We start from the raw sequence: 17,791 nt of genomic DNA, 5'->3' as shown, positions 1-17,791 counted from the left end.
CTGCTCATCTTGACGGATGAGCGAATTGAGCCCACGGCGGACACTTTGCAGCGGGGACACATAAAACCAGCCGGATTCGCTGGCCGCGCTCTTCTCTCTCGGTGCCAATTTCGCAACAGACCAACTTTCTTTCTTTCTTTCTTTCTTTCTTTCTTTCTTTCTTTCTTTCTTTCTTTCTTTCTTTCTTTCTTTCTTTCTTTCTTTCTTTCTTTCTTTCTTTCTTTCTTTCTTTATCTTTCCTTCTTTCTTTCTTCCTTTCTTTCTTCCTTTCTTTCTTCCTTTCTTTCCTTCTTACTTTCTTTCTTTTTTTCGTTTTTCTATCTTTCTTTCTTTCTCGGAACCACCGCAGTTGTGGAAGGAGAAGAGACAAAGTTATCTAGCTGCCGACAACCTACCGTACCGGAAAGGAGAAGGGGCCCAACAAGCCCGTCATCAAAGAGGATCCGCATGCAAAACAAGCAAGGCTCGTAAATCAATCCCTGCCGCAGCTGTTCATTTCCTATTCCAACATCCCAACCGACGTGATGACGGCATCTCACGTTCATTTCTCCACCCGCCGCGGCTAGCATACCACGGAGAATAAGCTGGCTGCATTTTCTGTACACCGCCAAAGAAGGAGCGCCCTTGCTCAACGCCTTACCAGAAGACGGCGCCTTTCTCTTTCCACCTATACACGTAGCGTGCGCGCTCACGCCTTCCGGTCGCTTGTTCCCAAATGCTTCCGCACGCCTACAGTTCACCCCGACACGTCACAATTGCCCAGAACGGCGGTAGGCCCCCACGCTTTCGGACATTGCGTTTCTCTGGCGAGCGTGTTCATCTCGAAAAGCACTTCTTACGGGCAGGTGATAGGTGATGATGGGGCTCCAGGCTCTCAGTTCTTCGTGGGCTCCATGCTTGCACACCGGGCGGACGCACGGGAGCCCACCAGATGCATCCGAAACGATGAGGGACCCTCCGCCGCTAACGATCCTGGACAAGACCCTTCGCCCCTCCCGGATCGTGGCAAGGAAACCATAGACCTTCTTCGCCGGCTGCAAGAGGCGTTTGTTTCGAGAGGCCCTCATCGCTTTCCCAGTGCCTCGGCGGCAGACGGGACAGGTGTGTCCGAGAGATGGCGTTGATAGCGGTGTCAAGTGACCCGCGGGAAGGTGCATCACGGAGGCCAAACGGCAGCACGGCACGGGAGGAGACGCGGTGTGGGATGCTGTCGAGGCAGCGGAGCCGTTTCGCGCAGCCTCGCAGATCATTAGGGCACATATACTGCTTGAATGGCGGCGCTCGGCTTTTACCGAGCCGGGGAGGTCCACGGAGAGATTCCGAAAGCAGATTGACAGCCTCGCTTTTCGATGAGCTCTGCACGCATCGAGTAGCACGGACAAGGGGACGCAGCTTTTTTTTTCTTTCAGCTCTGTTTTTCAGTACCGCTTGGAGCTGTGCTATGGTAACAGCGTGCATTTCCAAGTGTTTCCTTACACAGTGTGGGGTGTGTATACAGTCGTGAGCAATATCAGAAGGAACTAACTTTTTGCATAAAATTGCGAATTTTATGGTCATTTCTGTTGTAAATTTCAGAATCACCTTTGGTGATTGTCTCCAAGAGGGAAAACAGAAAACAAACCTGCGCGTGACACACGTAATTATGGAGTAATCAATAAATGGATGCTTCGTTCTGCCTCACATTGCTCACGAGTCAATGTTGTATGCGTCCGGATCGCGTTTTTTTTCTTTACGTATCGAAATCGGTTTAGCAATCATCTACTGCGTAGTGCAGTCAGTTGAACGGTAGATGTAGTAATACGTCCGGCGCCGAAATTTTACGAGGCACGCTAATTGAGAAGAACGTAAATTTTGTGGAAATTGACCACAACATGAATCTTGAGCACCTGCCATTGTCAGGCTATCTGCCCAGGCTACTCAGAAATGCGTTTTTCGGCGACACGTGTGCCCTGCAAACTTTTGACGTCGGCTGTACCTAACGCACAAGAAGGATTGAACGATTGCGCATTTACCTGATGCGTAGTTCGCAACCTTCACCGCAGCCCGCCACGCCAATCTGGAGATTACACAATAAATGGCTTTATATCTCGCTTGGTTTAATGCAACATGCACAGAGTGCAAACATTATCGTAAACGTAGTATATATAGTATGAATTTCGAAACGAATTAAGCGCTTTTTCAGAGTTGCTCCAGAGCTATAAGCATGGACAGGACTAATATCTTGTTCAGTCACCCAGGTCGGACCTGCAGGGAGTTAGTTGAGGCGTTTCTGATAAGCCAGGAGTGTGAAACATGTGTCGCCTCGCCTTCCATTAATCTCGTGGAAAAAGAGATTCGTGCTCTAGGGGAATGTGTGAAGAAATGGTGATAGCGAGTGCTTATCATGTGCTAAGATGTTGAATGGCTTTGTTGGGATGAGGCGTTTTTGCATTCCGCTACAAGCGCGTACGGGTTTTGTGGGGGCTATCGCGTTGTGTCTGTGTTTTATCATTGCGTTTGGTGCTTATATATCTAACCCTTCTGGTAATAAAATTCAATTGTTAGATAGCGCTCGTGTCGTTTCCCGTTTCTTCCACTACGTCCTGTGTTTCGCACTGCTTTAAGATGAAGCTATAAGCATGAAGGACACCGCTCAAACGCAAGCTTAGTCGAGGAGCATCTCTACAATATAGCGGTGCCTTAGAAGGCTTAAGAAGCGCAACAAAGTGAAAACAAGAAGCGAATGATTAATATGCCGATGAGTGAGAGTGAGCGAATGCACCAGAGTTAATACTGAAATATCACACATTTCATGTGAGCTCCTTATCGCCCGTCTACAGATAATAAACACCGCAATTCTCTTAAAACGTCTAATTGATTTCATTACGAACTTGCGGACAGTCCATGGTCTTATCACCGGCCGCCACGGAGCCTCATTTCGCATCATCGTTTGGAGGCGTGGTTGTTCCCTTTAATGAATCCCCGTCTCGCACGGGCGACCGCATGCGCGAGCTACAGCGCATACAAGCAGGGACCGCAGAGCGTGACGGCGGCTTCTTTTGTCGTCTCTGGTTGGCCAATCGCAAACACGGGAGCAGCTGCCTCCCGCTGCTGTACATACCGCGGCATCCATCGATGCTGCGCCGGAATCCCGCGAAGACACACAGCCTAGACTATACTGCACAGAGCGCATACTGCCGCCGAGGCTAGGGAGGAGCCCACCACAGCGGCAGGCAGGCAGTAGTCCTTGATGAACTGGAAGCATTGTGTCCGGGCCCGGCATCCGAGTGGCTTCCATGAATAGCGTTGCGCTATAGGAGCGGCAGGGAGGGCTCACAATGGGCGCATAGACACCGGAATGAATGGAGAAATAACACAAATGGGAAACGAGGACGCCTGCAGCGGCAGCGAATAGCGAGAACGCAAATCAGCCTGCCGCCGCCTACGTATATGCACACACACACACTGGGAGGCATGCGGAGTGCGCCAGGCTTGGCTGCTCTCGAGGCAGGCTGCGCCATAAAGACGCAGCCAAGGACGCCGATGGAGCGAGCCCAATGACTTGTGCATGTGCGCGCGTGCTTCGCGGAGCGCTCTGCCTTAGCCGCGGCCTGAATCGACGCATTGCCAGGCTGTGGCGACATGCCGCGGTTGCCGAGAGTGCGCGTGTGTCTCTCCCGTGCAATCTCGCGTGATCTCGCGATAGTTGTGGGGGATGATTGCTGATATATTGCATCCGCGAGGAGCATCTGGAATCGAGCGGCTGCATGTTGCGGCTCTTTTGTGGTTTTGCTTGAATAAGCCAGTGTACTTGGTTACTCGGAATTATGCACCCGAAAACACTGCTGAATATTTCTTTGTGCGTTTGTTAAAGCGACAAAACTAGCGAGAGCAGCTCAGTGGGTAACAATAGCGGATTGTTGCTACGCGTATTTAACGTTTTGACTGCAGTCACTAACTACGAATTTATTTCTTGCTGTTCGCCACAGCGGGCCCGGAGCGAGAGAACGGGCCCAAAAACGTGAGAGGCGAAGCATGTCTGCAGCGCCTCACCAGAATTGACTAGCCTTTGTCTCTGCGAAATGTGCAAGCTGAATGGGAACGAACCCACCACACATGCGTATAGTGCAACATATCCGAATCAGACCGAAGGGTAACCGCGATAACTCGATAGCCATATTTACATAAAAGTGTACTGAGGTAAGACGCCAGGCCTGACACTTTTCTGCTGCTCACAAAAATTAAAAAAAAAAAAAGATTCCACAGGGGCACCTAATTACCTAACGTGTGAGAAGCTGGTGACGCCGTTACCGAAAGCGACGTCATTTCCGGTCTGGTGACGTCACGACCGGTTTGGTGACGGCTCTTCTATGCAGCTAATCGGCGAATTTTATGACCACCACATGACGGCCACATGACGCTTCTAAAGCTATTATGTGAAAAGCGACGACAGGAACTTGCGAAAGCTTTCTGTGCTCCAACAACAAATAATGCGTCTGTCTGTATGTACATTTAGCATGAACTTGTTAGACGTAGTCAGAGTCGATCTTCGCCTATGCGTTTAACTACTCGTTACAGAGCGCTCTCGCCAATTAAAAACCTACCGAAGCGGCCGGACGCACATACAGGGAGCACGCCCATGGCAAGAAGGCTCTTTCTTTGGTTTCTCAAGATGTATAATCTGATGCGCGCCTTCAGCTCATAGGCGCCCAACTGCCGTCGCGCGAACAGTCTGTTTACATCTATCTGATTGATACGCATGCCTCGGGGGAGCCTTACGGGATTCCCCTCTTGGGGGCAGCGCTCAATCAAAAGGTCCGTCCCCTCACTACAACTCAAATCGCATGATACGCGGGCCTCCTTCGACGGTGCGCTAATCTAAAACGACCCTGCTCAACGAGCAGTTCACACGTGTGGAGCCGTGGCGGTATCAGCCGCGCCACAGGTCCGTATAAAGGCTCGACGGCGCCGCCGCCTTCCCCGAGCGGCGGCGGCGGCGGCGAGAGACGCTCACGTCGCCGCATAGATGTCGGGGTCCGATGAGGGCTTATCTGGACACGGCGCGCCCGCCACGCTTTTTGCGGCCGGGAATACACGCGCAGCCAATGAGCCTGTTGGCGTCGGAAATGCCTCGGCCAGATTAGCGACGGGCGGAGACCACTTAGAGGGAGGACGCCTATACGCGCGGTCACCTGTGTTTCGCTGCAGGGAAACGCGATACCCCAGCAGTGAACGACGAGTATAGCTGCTAGCCCGGAGCGATAACGGTCGTGTTTGCTGTGCGAACAAAAATATAAAAGCGAATCTGGGTGGAAATGCTGGAAACCATGTTGACGACGTGACAACTTTGTTGTTCCACGCTGTTGCTTGGGGGAATTTGAGCAGCGAGGTTGCTATGTCGTGTTCAGCGTCGACGGAAACAATAAAAAAAAATTGAAGTAAAACTTCAAGCAAATTTTCTGTGGAGCTTCTCGTTTTGCAGTAACGTATTTCAGTGCGATCTCTGATTCTGAAGCTTTGCGAAGCGCCAATAAATAAATAAATAAATAAATAAATAAATAAATAAATGAAGGCACTGACTTTTTTTGCCTTGGTTAGATATCTTTACCAGGAATCCCTTTCCTCACAATCGCCCGTCTGCTGTATTAGTTTTTTTTTTCTGTCAATAACACGAAAAGATGGTAAGTCTGTATCTCCACTGTGCACATTCTTCAGGCGTCTCCTGCCGCAGTCGGGAGGCTTGCGCGATAAATTTCAGTCTACCAAAAAACTAACACGCCAGGCTACAGCGTAATAACTGTATTCAATTCCAGAGCACAGGATCGGCGATACAGGTCCGGAACCCGTCACTAGACGGCATTCGTTATTCTTGGCCAAGGCGCTGTTTCTTTGAACAAAGCGAATATAGCTGAGGTCACTTCAGCTTCGTCACTTTCTGCATATTCACTAAAATGAATCAGTGTATTTTCAGAATGTCTGAGTGTAAAAATTTGTCTCCACTGCACATCACACGATGTACACACGATGCGATGCGTATCACCGATCAGAGCATCGCAGACGCCCCAGTAATGTAGGGACGTGCACAGCATACATATATCATTAAAATTACTTTTTCATTGAAGCCACAGGTGAGCCATGCAAGATGTTTTAGTAAATTTTATTGGAAGACATTGAACGAAAGCTGATAAACTCTGAGAAATATGAGGCTCTAAAATCTTCTCCGCGTCACACCGCCTAGGCTTTCACTGATTTCAGTGTCACTTTTTGACGGAAAAAGGAACAACCAAAACAGTCCACCCGAAAGATCGAAAGGTGTTATCAGAAGACATGAATGGTTTATTATTGACGAAAAATTTAGTTACCCGCAGTGAAACACCGTGTTCAAGTATAAAGAGCTTTATCTTACTGGTACACATGCTATTAGCAAAATTTTTGTCCTGTGCCCAGCGACATTAGATCCACCCGCTTGAGCGTTAAATATCATTTGGTCAGTCCTCGTGGCCAGCAGGTACAGGTGGGTTAGGCAGGTACAGTTGTGTTAGATACATTCTGCAAATGCGAAAAACACGGCAAAGAGGGTGCCGGCTCCATGCAAGCACTTAGACTCTCCACGGTGCCAAGGCAAAGAAACGTTTAGCGAGTTCGCAGCTTCAAACCGCCTATTCTGCATCGTTTATTTGTTTCTATCTACTGCACGCGCTCAAAGCACGAGCGTCGGTCATACATTACCGAAGCTAGTTTGCAGACAAGAGCTCAAAAACCGAACTGGGCGCGGATTTCCCAACCGTCGATACGTACGTGCCTCGAGCTTCGCGCTTTTAAATCACGCACAGTTGGCGCGGCCAATTACTGTCAAGAAGGGGGCCTCCTCTAGCAGAGTCCGAATAGCGCCTTTATCTCGGCTGATCAAACGCCTTTAGTCATCATTAGTCTCCGCGCAGGAGAAGAGAGACGAAGCGCTATCAGATTCCGGAGATTGCGCCCATGCCCTGCAAGAACTGAGGGGGGAGGGACCTCTGCAAGAGGTCTCCGCCATCAACGCCGCAACACAAGAGACCAGAGCTCGCCTTCCCCCTGTTCTCCTCTTTCTTTTCCGTCCTCTTCGGCGCAAGCTGTCTCATGCAGTTCGCATGCAGCTGAGCGCGCAGAGGCGGCAGAGCTCCGTCGATCCAAGCTGTCCACACGCGTACGTCGCATTCGCGATGCGAGTCCCGTGGGAGAGAAATGCCGTCTTCGGGCTGTGCACTCGTCCGCCTCATTGGAGCCGCGCTGCCTGGGGGTCGTTACTGCTCGGCCGTGATGGAGTGCGGTTCGTCCGGTGTGCCCCTCCGCCTGTCCGCACGCCGTCGGTTCGGGCAGGTGGACCTTGCAGGCCGCGGCCCTGCGTCATGTATGCCCGAAACCCTCCTCGACCTTCCTACCCCTCCTCCTCATCCTCTTGTCTTCTTCAACAGCCAATACACGGACATACACCGGGCTGACCTGTCCCTTCTCGAAATCTTGCCTGCCGCGGCTTGGTGGCACTTGGTCGTAATAGCTCGACAGCCCACAGACTCGGAGAGGACACACCGCGCTACCGCCGCCGGTGTGCTGCCAACACCCATCGCGATTGGGAGCCCTGATCAATGGCCTCTTTTATTCTTGAAGGAGACGCCGCTCTCGCTGCTGCTGCTCTCTCTTAGCATACTTTATGCCGTGACGCCAGGAATGATAGCTTCTAGCTCCGCCTCCCATTTCGTATTGATGTTTGCGAAGTAGCGCGCCAAGTTGCACACACGCTGAAATGCAGGTTTCAAACGAGCATATATAGCCCCGGCACACAAGGAGAGGGGAGCAAGGTACACTATGTAAGCAACAACCGGTTACATAAAAGCATTTAAATGAAGTACAAATGCGCAGGAAGGAAGGAAGGAAGGAAGGAAGGAAGGAAGGAAGGAAGGAAGGAAGGAAGGAAGGAAGGAAGGAAGGAAGGAAGGAAGGAAGGAAGGAAGGAAGGAAGGAAGGAAGGAAGGAAGGAAGGAAGGAAGGAAGGAAGGAAGGAAGGAAGGAAGGAAGGAAGGAAGGAAGGAAGGAAGGAAGGAAGGGAAAACTTTATTAAAACTCTAGTGCTTCTTTTTTCTGCAGTTTTGGGACATCTTCAGAGATGTTCTCTCCTTGGTTGTATCCCCAGGAGTCTTCTCTGTCAACGTCATCCACTTCCAAACAATGGCCGGTTGCCCTCAGTCCAGGGCTCCGCTGGTCACTGCCGGCCGTTGAGCTCGCTGAACCAGACCTTATTGGTCTTCACAGCGGTCGCTGGACACCAGAGTCTCACATTGCTCCGCTCTTGGGTTTTGTATTTTGTGGAACATGTCTATGTTTTGGCAGGCCCATGTGATGTGATATAAAGTGGATTTTTCGTCGCACCAGGGACATTTGTCCGCGTATATTGTCGGGTGCATCTTGTTTAGTATGTGTAGGTTTGGGTAAGAGCCTGTCTGTAATTGTCTCCAAGTGACAGCTTTCCCTCTGTTGAGAGATTTGTGCGGCGGGGGATATCGCATTCTTCTTCCTCTATAGTTATCTAGTATGGCCGAGTATTCCTTGGGTGCTGGCGAGAGTTCCGCGGTCTCGTCGGATGCTCGGGAAGTAGCGCATCCTCGAGTTATCCTGTCGTCCTCTCGGTTCCCTGCCACCCCTGTGTGCCCCGGTACCCACACAATTTGGTGTTCGGCCTTGTCGTTTTCTTCTTCATGACTTTTAATTGTGTCCCTCGCTGCGAGGAGTATACGGAGCGCATGACACCCTATCCTGCCATTCATGTGATTTCGGCAGACTGTTTGAGAGCCCGTGAGTATTGCTAGCGACCGCCCGGTCCTACAGCCCTCCGCCACTGCTGGAGCAACGGCTACTTCCACGGCCTCTGCTGCCGTGCAGTCACGCATAGACGCGCTGGTCATTTCGCGTATAGACGAATCGACCACCGCGGCCATCGGGATTTTGGTGTCTGCTCCTCTCGAGGACGCGTCTGCATACACGGTCGTGTCTTGAGGAGTGTGCCTTGGCTCCTCAAGAGAAAGGCGCCGAGAACACAAGGACTGTTTATTTTTTCAGAGAAGCTGTTTCTACGAGGTGGGTTCAAAAAAATTCAGGGGGGGGGGGCACTTTGTTGACCTAAAGTTCGGCGAGGCGAAAGCTTTTAGCGCGATGCTGCTGCTTGTGTCACTGATGTGGGGTTAAAGGTGCGCTGAAGAGGAATCTGAACTCGTCTTTTTGCCGCGGGAACTCGATCTACACGTTCCTAGCATTCTTAGAAACTGCGACTTATTGCCCTGTGTGGCCGATTTCTCTAATGAAATCGAATTAACGCCCGGCTCCCGCCTTTTTTTTTTTAATTCTGCCTCGCACGGTGGGCGGAGTCGACCAACGCGGGGAGTGCCTTTCAGCTAGCTCCGTGGAGGCTTTGCTTTCGCTTCATTTTGTTTTTTAGGTTTCCGTGAATAAATAGTTTCATTTGCAGATAATATAACCGCAAAATAAGCCCGCAGAAATAAAAATACGCGCGGACTATTTGCTTCTACGGACTACTACGTATTACTCCGCCGATGGCAGAGCGGCAAGCCGCCACGGGACTGGGTGAAAGGCACTCCCCGCGTTGGTCGACTCCGCCCACCGTACGAGGCAGAATTCAAAAAAAAAAGAAAAGGTGGGAGACGGGCGTTAATTTGATTTAATTGCGGAAATCGGCCACACAGGGCAATAAATCGAAGTTTCTAAGAATGCTCGGAACGTGTAGATTGAGTTCCCGCGGCAAAAAGACGAGTTCAGATTCCTCTTCAGTGCACCTTTAAGTTGTTAATTAAGTAAACAATTGTTTGTGAACCTTAAATGCTGGAGACACTGGAGGGCGTTTGGGAGGCATCCGTCTGATTCGACGCCTTTCTGCAAACGCTCTCCAGCGTCCTAGACAAGGAGCACTACATAGCGTTGGCAAGAAGTAGCGTAGCCATTAGGACGCTCTACCGCGGACCGGAAGGATGGTAGTTCGAATCCCATCGTGCACGAAGATTTTTTTCAGGTCTGACTAGAAAAAGCGTGACACCTCTGCTGAAAACCTTCTGCTGACAACCTTCTGTCGACAACGATGAAGCATTAAAGGATTTCGCCTTAATAGGTTTTGCACCGTAGCATGTTCGGCCGCTTGTCTGCGCAGAATCGCACATGTCTGGACAAGCAATACACATGGTACCAGTTCAGTCCAATGAGAACACTGGAAGTGAAGGGATGTGAAGTGCAGTACAATGAGGGCCTGCTAAGAAAGCGAGGGATGTGGAGCATCGTTTTGAAATTAAATTTCTTGCTGAAGAAAAAGAAACCTAAATAAATTCACCAAAGGAACATTGCTGTAGATGGCGATGACGCACTTTCCTACTACAGAGTCAAGTTTTGTGCCAGGCAGTTTAAATGGGGGGAGGATCAACTACGTTCAGTTTATTTTCGAACCCCGTTCAGGGCGGCTTGTCGAAGCATGCATAGAGAGGAAATTCGTCGTAAATTGTAAGCACGGCTTTGCAACGTCGTGGGGGTCAAAGCCAGTGTTATCGTTCATGAACTGGTCATTTAAGTTGGCACAGTTTCCAGTACCATTCACGATGTTTTGATGATGTCAGAGGTGAGGTCCCTCTTGTTGCAACAAATGTTGACGCCAATTTAGCCAAGACAGTTCAGATATGTTTGGAGAAACTGCAGGAGACTATTATTCGCAAAATGTTTCGGGTGATGAAACATCGATACACCACCGTGATCCGGAGACAAAACAGGAGTCCATGCAGTAGAAGCAAGAAGCAACTTCGAAGAAATTTCGTGTTGGAACAGTTTCGTGTTTCATTTTGAAACTTCCTGGCAGCAGTTTTTCGGGATACGGAAGGTATTCTATTACTATACAATTCAAACCATACAAGACAACAACGACAGACACATAGTTGTCTACCTACGCAAATAGGCGGTGACATGTCTCCGGAAGCAGCTAAAGTGTCTTTCTAACCCGAGGGCATCGGATCAATGGAAAAGTTAATGTTGAATAACTGCGTTGAACTAATCGTAGATTACATCGAAAGGAAGTACATTTAATTTTCAAAGAAAAGAAAGTGTTTGTTTTTATTTTAAAGTAGATAACTGAGCAAACCCTTCCGTATTGAAGTGGATAAGATCAAGGTACGAGTTCCAGTCTTTTGATTTGTTATAGGCGGGATATAACCATTTGTGTTGAATTCTCGTCGAATTTAAGAACGACGTCGGGACGCTGGTAAAAAATCTCATTCTTTGAGTGCAAGCCGCTTCGCCTTGTTGATGCCTTCGCCTGTAATGGCAAGAAATAGTCGCAATTCCCGGTTTAATTGTCACGTAAGTCACAGTGAGCGGCAAGTACGACGGCCAGGCCATGCAGTTACGAGCTGATCTTAAAGATGAAGACGTATACGAACGCGTTCGATTATCTCTTGATTTACCGTGCGCGCGTGTATCGGTCAACAATAAACGAGACTACTATAAAAGCAGGATCATAGTCAACGCATGCGTTTATAAATCATGTTTACTGTAGCAAGCATGGCGGCATCTTTGGAGTACCCAGCGCTCTAGCATGTGGTGACTTTATACATATGGAAATGTGGAGCTCTGCTCAGTAATTCTGCGACGGTGATAGTGAGCGCGAGTGATGAAGGGTGTACATGTATAACTATGCACTAAAGGCAACTGCCTAAAGAAATAAGAAATGAGATAATATTATCCAAAACGAAACAACAACTGACGTACGATGATTCCAAACGAAGCACGAATTCAGAGAAATAATTTTTCCATATTATGACGGATTAAACCTCGATACGTTGTACGTTTATGGAGGCATAGCTTTCACTAACGGACGTATCTGATACTCCATGCAACGTTTGTCACAGTGCTTCATGAAAAAGATGGCGAAGAAACGTAGAACTGAAAACGAAAGAAGCTGCAACGTTCTGAAGCGGAAAGACATAAAAGCCCGAACAAAACGAACGGGCCACAAACGCATACTTTTGGCGCTTACGAAAGCGGCATTCGCGCGATTAAATTCGAGATAATAGCGACAATGAAAACAAACCAAACGATCGGAAGAAACCATGGTGCCCGCAGCCATGGTCGAGGCATTCAAAGGCCGTTCCCGCGGGCTTCACGAAAGGGCCGGGGTAGAGGTAAGGAGGGGGAGGGGGGGGGGGGGGGGTGATGCGGTGACTAGGGAGCAAAAGGAGGGGGGTGAGGGGTCGGCTGGAGTGCTGACTTAGCACGTCCAGGTATACTATACACACACACACACGCACACGGGCCCACCATCCATAGCCGAGGCAGGCGAACGGCCGCGGAAGGCATGCGCGACGCGTCCGCCGGGGCTTCTTCTTCCACACGGCCCAGCGGCATCCTAAGCAGCGGCGACGCTTATCTGTGCAGCCGCGGACAGCCGTCAGGGCAGTTGACAACCGCCGGGGCCCAATGCGACGAAGGACGAACGACTCGTTCTTGCGCGAAGAGCACGCCGGAGGGGGGTCGAGCCGCGGCATCGGCAGCCGCATCCCGCCGCATTCTTTACGACCACGGTGCGCAGACGACGACGCCGCCGATAAGGCTTTTCTTCTTTGGGGCCGGCCCTTGGGCAGCAGCCCGGGCGTCGCGACCGGCCGCCTTCTCCGAGAAGACGACGGGCGTTGTTTGCTCAGGTCTCCCCCCGCGGACTCGTCGTCGCTTGCGCGTCGTCCACCACCGGCACTGCCCCGAGGGGAGCTACACAAGGTGTGCATGGCGCCTCCTGGGCAACCCCCCTCCCTTCACCTCAGCTCACCTGTCTGAACGCAATGCTGCAGCACTGGCTCCTTCGTCGAGCATGGGACATTCCAGGAGGAAGCGTGCCAAGCGGTTTCTCACGAATAGGGCACTGTTTTCGTGCCCTGTTGTTTTCCACACTTTCCGAGAATTCCCCCTTTCTTTGTTTCTTGTTCTTCGAGGCAGTGGTTGTGTACGCGGGGGTGGAAAGGTCTGGCCGATGAGAACGCTAAAACACTAGGTGCTGATTACTGTCGTTCAGACCAGGACATACCGATTTTGGTGCATAGAAAAGGATGCCTTGCATTTTGCATCACGCAGCAGGCTTCGAAGCCTTCTTCAAGCCCTCATCCCTTCCCAGTCCCCCACCCCACCCTTCACTGTCTCTTTGCCAAGCTCTAGCGCAGCTACTCCACCGAAATATTGTACTCCTCGGCATCTCACACAAGTGAGCCGTTAGGTCTGCTGTAGTCCTGCGCCTCGAAATATAAGGCCGATGCGTGATATATAGCAACACGCCTAACTCCATCATCAGCTAAATAACCTCCACTAACCGGCGGCCCGGGCCTGCTTAGCTTATTGATGTGTCTCGCTCTCTCTCACGCTTTCACGTTGCTGCAGACAAGTAAACCAAGCTGAAGGCTGGAATAGTGTGTACGGTGGGGAAAACAAGGATATAAAGGCCCCGACACTTATACGCAGGAATGTCGTCAAAAAGAACGCGCTATAAGACGGTCGGGGCTTCGCAATATAAAGTATTAAGCTACGCATCGAGACGGTTGCACGTGACACCAGATAACAATGAAAAAATAATAATTTTTTAAACCCAATCCTGCAGCTTTTTACAGCAACGTTTACCGCTCCCTTTGACAAAAATACACCTCCCAACGAATTTACTTCTGAACCGCGCTTCGAAGCTTATTTTTCGTTGTCGGCGCTTCAAATACCTCGCACGTAGAGAGTCATGCTTGTCCTCTCCCATGGGAAGCCTAATACTTCCACAGATGCTAACCAGTCAGTCCCACTATACATGGCTCTCTTGCAAACACTTTGTGCTGTACATTTATGATGAAGGCTATATGCGATGGGACGTTATTTATCTTATGCTTCCCATGCTTAATCAGTTAAATGCATACTGTTTTATTGCCCACGAAGAAACAATTGCATTTGGGCGTCATCTCGATATGGAGGTCTAAACGGCAAGGCGGTAAACAGCTTATTTTAATGACGTCTTACATATGACAAACAAATTATACTTCAAAGATCCAGAAAATACGGCGGCATAGGGCACGCCACTAGGCAATATTAAAAGTAACACGCTCGGTCGTCGACGAGCAGGTAGGTTCTTGAAGAAATGTAGAAGAAAGGTATGCCTTATCACTCAACAATTTTTCCTCTCTCATCCCTTTGAGGGTGTTCACGAACACTTCGATGTTCATGAACACCCTTATGGTGTTGAGGTGTTCATGAACGCTCTAAGGGTGTTCATGAACACATTAAGGACTGTTCGCTGTGAGACACTCCGGGGATACCTTTCTCACACCTTTAAAGGTGCACTGAAGAAGATTCTGAACTTGTCTTTTTGCCGCGGGAACTCGATCTACAGGTTCCTAGCATTCTTAGAAACAGTGACTTATTGCCCTGTGTGGCCGATTTCCCCAATTAAATCGAATTAACGTCCGGCTCCCTCCTTTTTTTTTTTTTGAATTCTCCCTCGTACGGTGGGCGGAGTCGACCAACGCGTGGAGCGCCTTTCACCCAGTCCCGTGGAGGCTTTCGCTTTATTTTGTTTTTTAGGTTTCCATGAATAAATAGTTTCATTCGCAGATAATATAGCCGCAAAATAAGCCCGAAGAAATAAAAATACGCGCGGACTATTTGCTACTACGGACTACTACGTATTACTCCGCCGATGGCAGAGTGACAAGCCGCCACGGGACTGGGTGAAAGGCGCTCCACGCGTTGGTCGACTCCGCCCACCGTACGAGGGAGAATTCAAAAAAAAAAGGCGGGAGCCGGGCGTTAATTCGATTTAATTAGGGAAATCGACCACACAGGGCAATAAATCGCAGTTTATAAGAAAGCTCGGAACGTGTAGATCGAGTTGCCGCGGCAAAAAGACAAGTTCAGATTCCTCTTCAGTGCACTTTTAAAGGTGCAAAAAGAAAACAGCTGGTAGAGATGCGGCTGGAGGGCGTAAAAGAGACGGTAAGGAAGGACATAAAGTGAAAGGGGGGGGGAGGTGCATGTGCGAGAAAGTTCTGAATAGTGGGCAGAAAAAAAAATTCAGCGTGATAATACTGGTATTACTATGCACATTATTTTCTTTTATACACACGTTACATTATAGACCGCTCACTACATCGTCATTGAGAACTTTAATGCAGCATGTGTGCAAAACGTTGGTGTCGCTTTAATTAAAACTATACAGTAGCCTGATTTCAACCCTTAGAGTGCGCTTCTGCGGTTCGATAGTAGTGATGTACTGCGACAGTAATGTTTGAATCCACTGTGCGCATGCACTGAAACCAAGGGCGACGAGGTGATAAAGGCGAAATATCAGATTGCTCCTTACGAGGGCAACATATACAGAGAGCTACATGTGAATATGGAATGGCGATCTCAAGTGGCTCGACGCTCAATCGAAACTGTAGGATTCCAGACATCAGGCAGTTTTTAAGTAGCGAATTTTCTCCCCAAGGTCGCGCTGAAAGTGCGTATAATTTACGACGCCGCATAAACGAGCACGTGGCCATGGCCAACGTGAACGCCGAGTTCTCTTTATTGCGGCCGCATGCATGATCCGTGCAGGCTGCGCTGGGCGAAGATCGGCGATGCGAAGGAACGGAGAAGCGGACGAGGAGGGGGACCGCGTCGCCCCGGGTCAGGTTCTTTACGACCGCTTCGTCGGTTGCGCCGCGCGGCCGTCGGAGAAGACGAGGATGGCGATAAGCCTCCGCGCCACTCTCTCTGCCGTCCGTGCTTGGCGTTCTCGCTCGTTGCTCGCAGATTCTGCTGCAGCCCTCCGCTGTTCGACCTGAGGCGCTGATGAAGCGGAGTGCGAATTTTCCCGTACCAATGGCCGTCCGTCCTCGATCGAGTCCTCGCTCGCTTCTTTCTTTCTCCGCTATGTTTGCATTTTTTTCTTTGAATGCATATGCACAAGCACTTCACACACATTCTGCTTTGGAGTGTCAAGGTGCTAGCACCCAGCTCAGTTTTTAGCTTCCGGAGGTGGCAGTGATTTATAGTTTCTTTCTTTCTTTCTTTCTTTCTTTCTTTCTTCCTTCCTTTCTTTCTTTCTTTCTTTCTTTCTTTCTTTCTTTCTTTCTTTCTTTCTTTCTTTCTTTCTTTCTTTCTTTCTCTCTTTCCTTCTTTCCTTCTTTCTTTCTTTCTTTTCTTTCTTCCTTTTTTTCCTTCTTTCTTTCTTTCTTTCTTTTCTTTCTTCCTTTCCTTCTTTCCTTCTTTCTTTCTTCCTTTCTTTCTTTCTTTCTTTCTTTCTTTCCTTCTTTCTTTCTTTCCTTCTTTCTTTCTTTCTTCCTTTCCTTCTTTCTTCCTTTCTTTCTTCCTTTCTTCCTTTCTTTCTTTCTTCCTTTCTTTCTTCCTTTCTTTCTTTCTTTCTTTCTAAACAGTAAACTTCTAAGAAAGTTGAACAGAAACAATGGCGGGATCCTTTGTGCAAACCATAAGCAATGCGAAGCATGATCGCGACACATCGGACCTTCACAGCGAGGAATGACCTCACATACACATGGTGCTCTTAGGCAAGTCCCGTCTGCGCATGCCTCTTTGCCGTTTTGGAATCAAAACGCACGAAAGTCTACCACGTCGCGACGACTCTGTTTTATGGCCGGATGGAAGACTACAACGAGCTGGCGCAGAAGGAGGTCTTCAAGCGCGGTTTGTGATGGGGGGACGTTGCGCAGCAGCGGTGATATTAATGCTGCGACTCACCGATATTTATGGCATTGCTTCCGTTTAAAATCATATCTTACCTTGCTCCATACCGAGATAAGATACGCGTGATACACTATAGAAGTTCTCGTTGCAAAAAACTACTTGGGGCCAATGAATGTTTTAAGTGTCAGCCTATTGCAGCGCTTACACAAGCTCCGCAGTGTCGGGTTGAACTGGTCGGTCAGCTCCCCTAAAGCCCCAGAAAACCAGCTTATCAGGCCATTACACCTCGGATATCTTGGAAGTGCGCCGCCCCCTTGAAAGACTTGCTCGACTTTGGGCGCCGTTGTGGTCGGAGACGAAACAGGCGCAGTTGTAGAGTTTGCATATACCTCCGCTAAGCTCGACGCCTGACTCGAACTTCTCTAGTATAAGGTTCATGCACATTCGCCTTGAAACAGGAACTGACACTGTCACGCATCAAAGTTCGCGTAGAAAGTTTTAAAAAATTCATGCATCCCTGTACTGGCAACGCCGTTATAACGGTACTAAAAGAAGACGTACCGTAAGACCCCAAAGATGACCTAATACCTCGAAAGGTAACCCATCCATGTATCAGCACCGTCTTCTTGTTTTCCAAGTTCCCGTTGTTGAAACGGGGACGCTTTTTTCTGCAGCGCTTTTCTTACCCATAAAAATGTCCTATGGCCGGCCATAGGTAATTGACCTAATTAGCTACATAAACCTTTCCTATGGCCGTCTGTAGCTGTAGGTTCAGGCGTACATACTTTTCTATAGACAGCTAAAAACATCTCTATGTTTCTGAGGCTATAGCTCCAGTGGCATAAGCACCGCTTTGAGCCTGTACAGACGATCATAAAAGGCCATAGACGGACATAGATTCTTCCACAGACGCCCATAGGCCGTTTTTGTATGGAGTGTATTTTATTATGTCATGTCATCTCTTTCTCTCTCACCTGCTAGCTCACAGCGTATCAGATACGATGCGGAAGTACAATTCCGGTTCGTGCGCGTCTGAATCCTTAGTAGCAAAGAATGGACGCACTGACACGAATGAGAAAAGATTCCA

Source organism: Amblyomma mixtum, chromosome 2 (genome assembly GCF_055824585.1).
Source record: "Amblyomma mixtum isolate Tamu chromosome 2, ASM5582458v1, whole genome shotgun sequence".
In the NCBI taxonomy this organism is placed as follows: domain Eukaryota; kingdom Metazoa; phylum Arthropoda; class Arachnida; order Ixodida; family Ixodidae; genus Amblyomma; species Amblyomma mixtum.
This window is presented reverse-complemented; position numbering follows the sequence as displayed.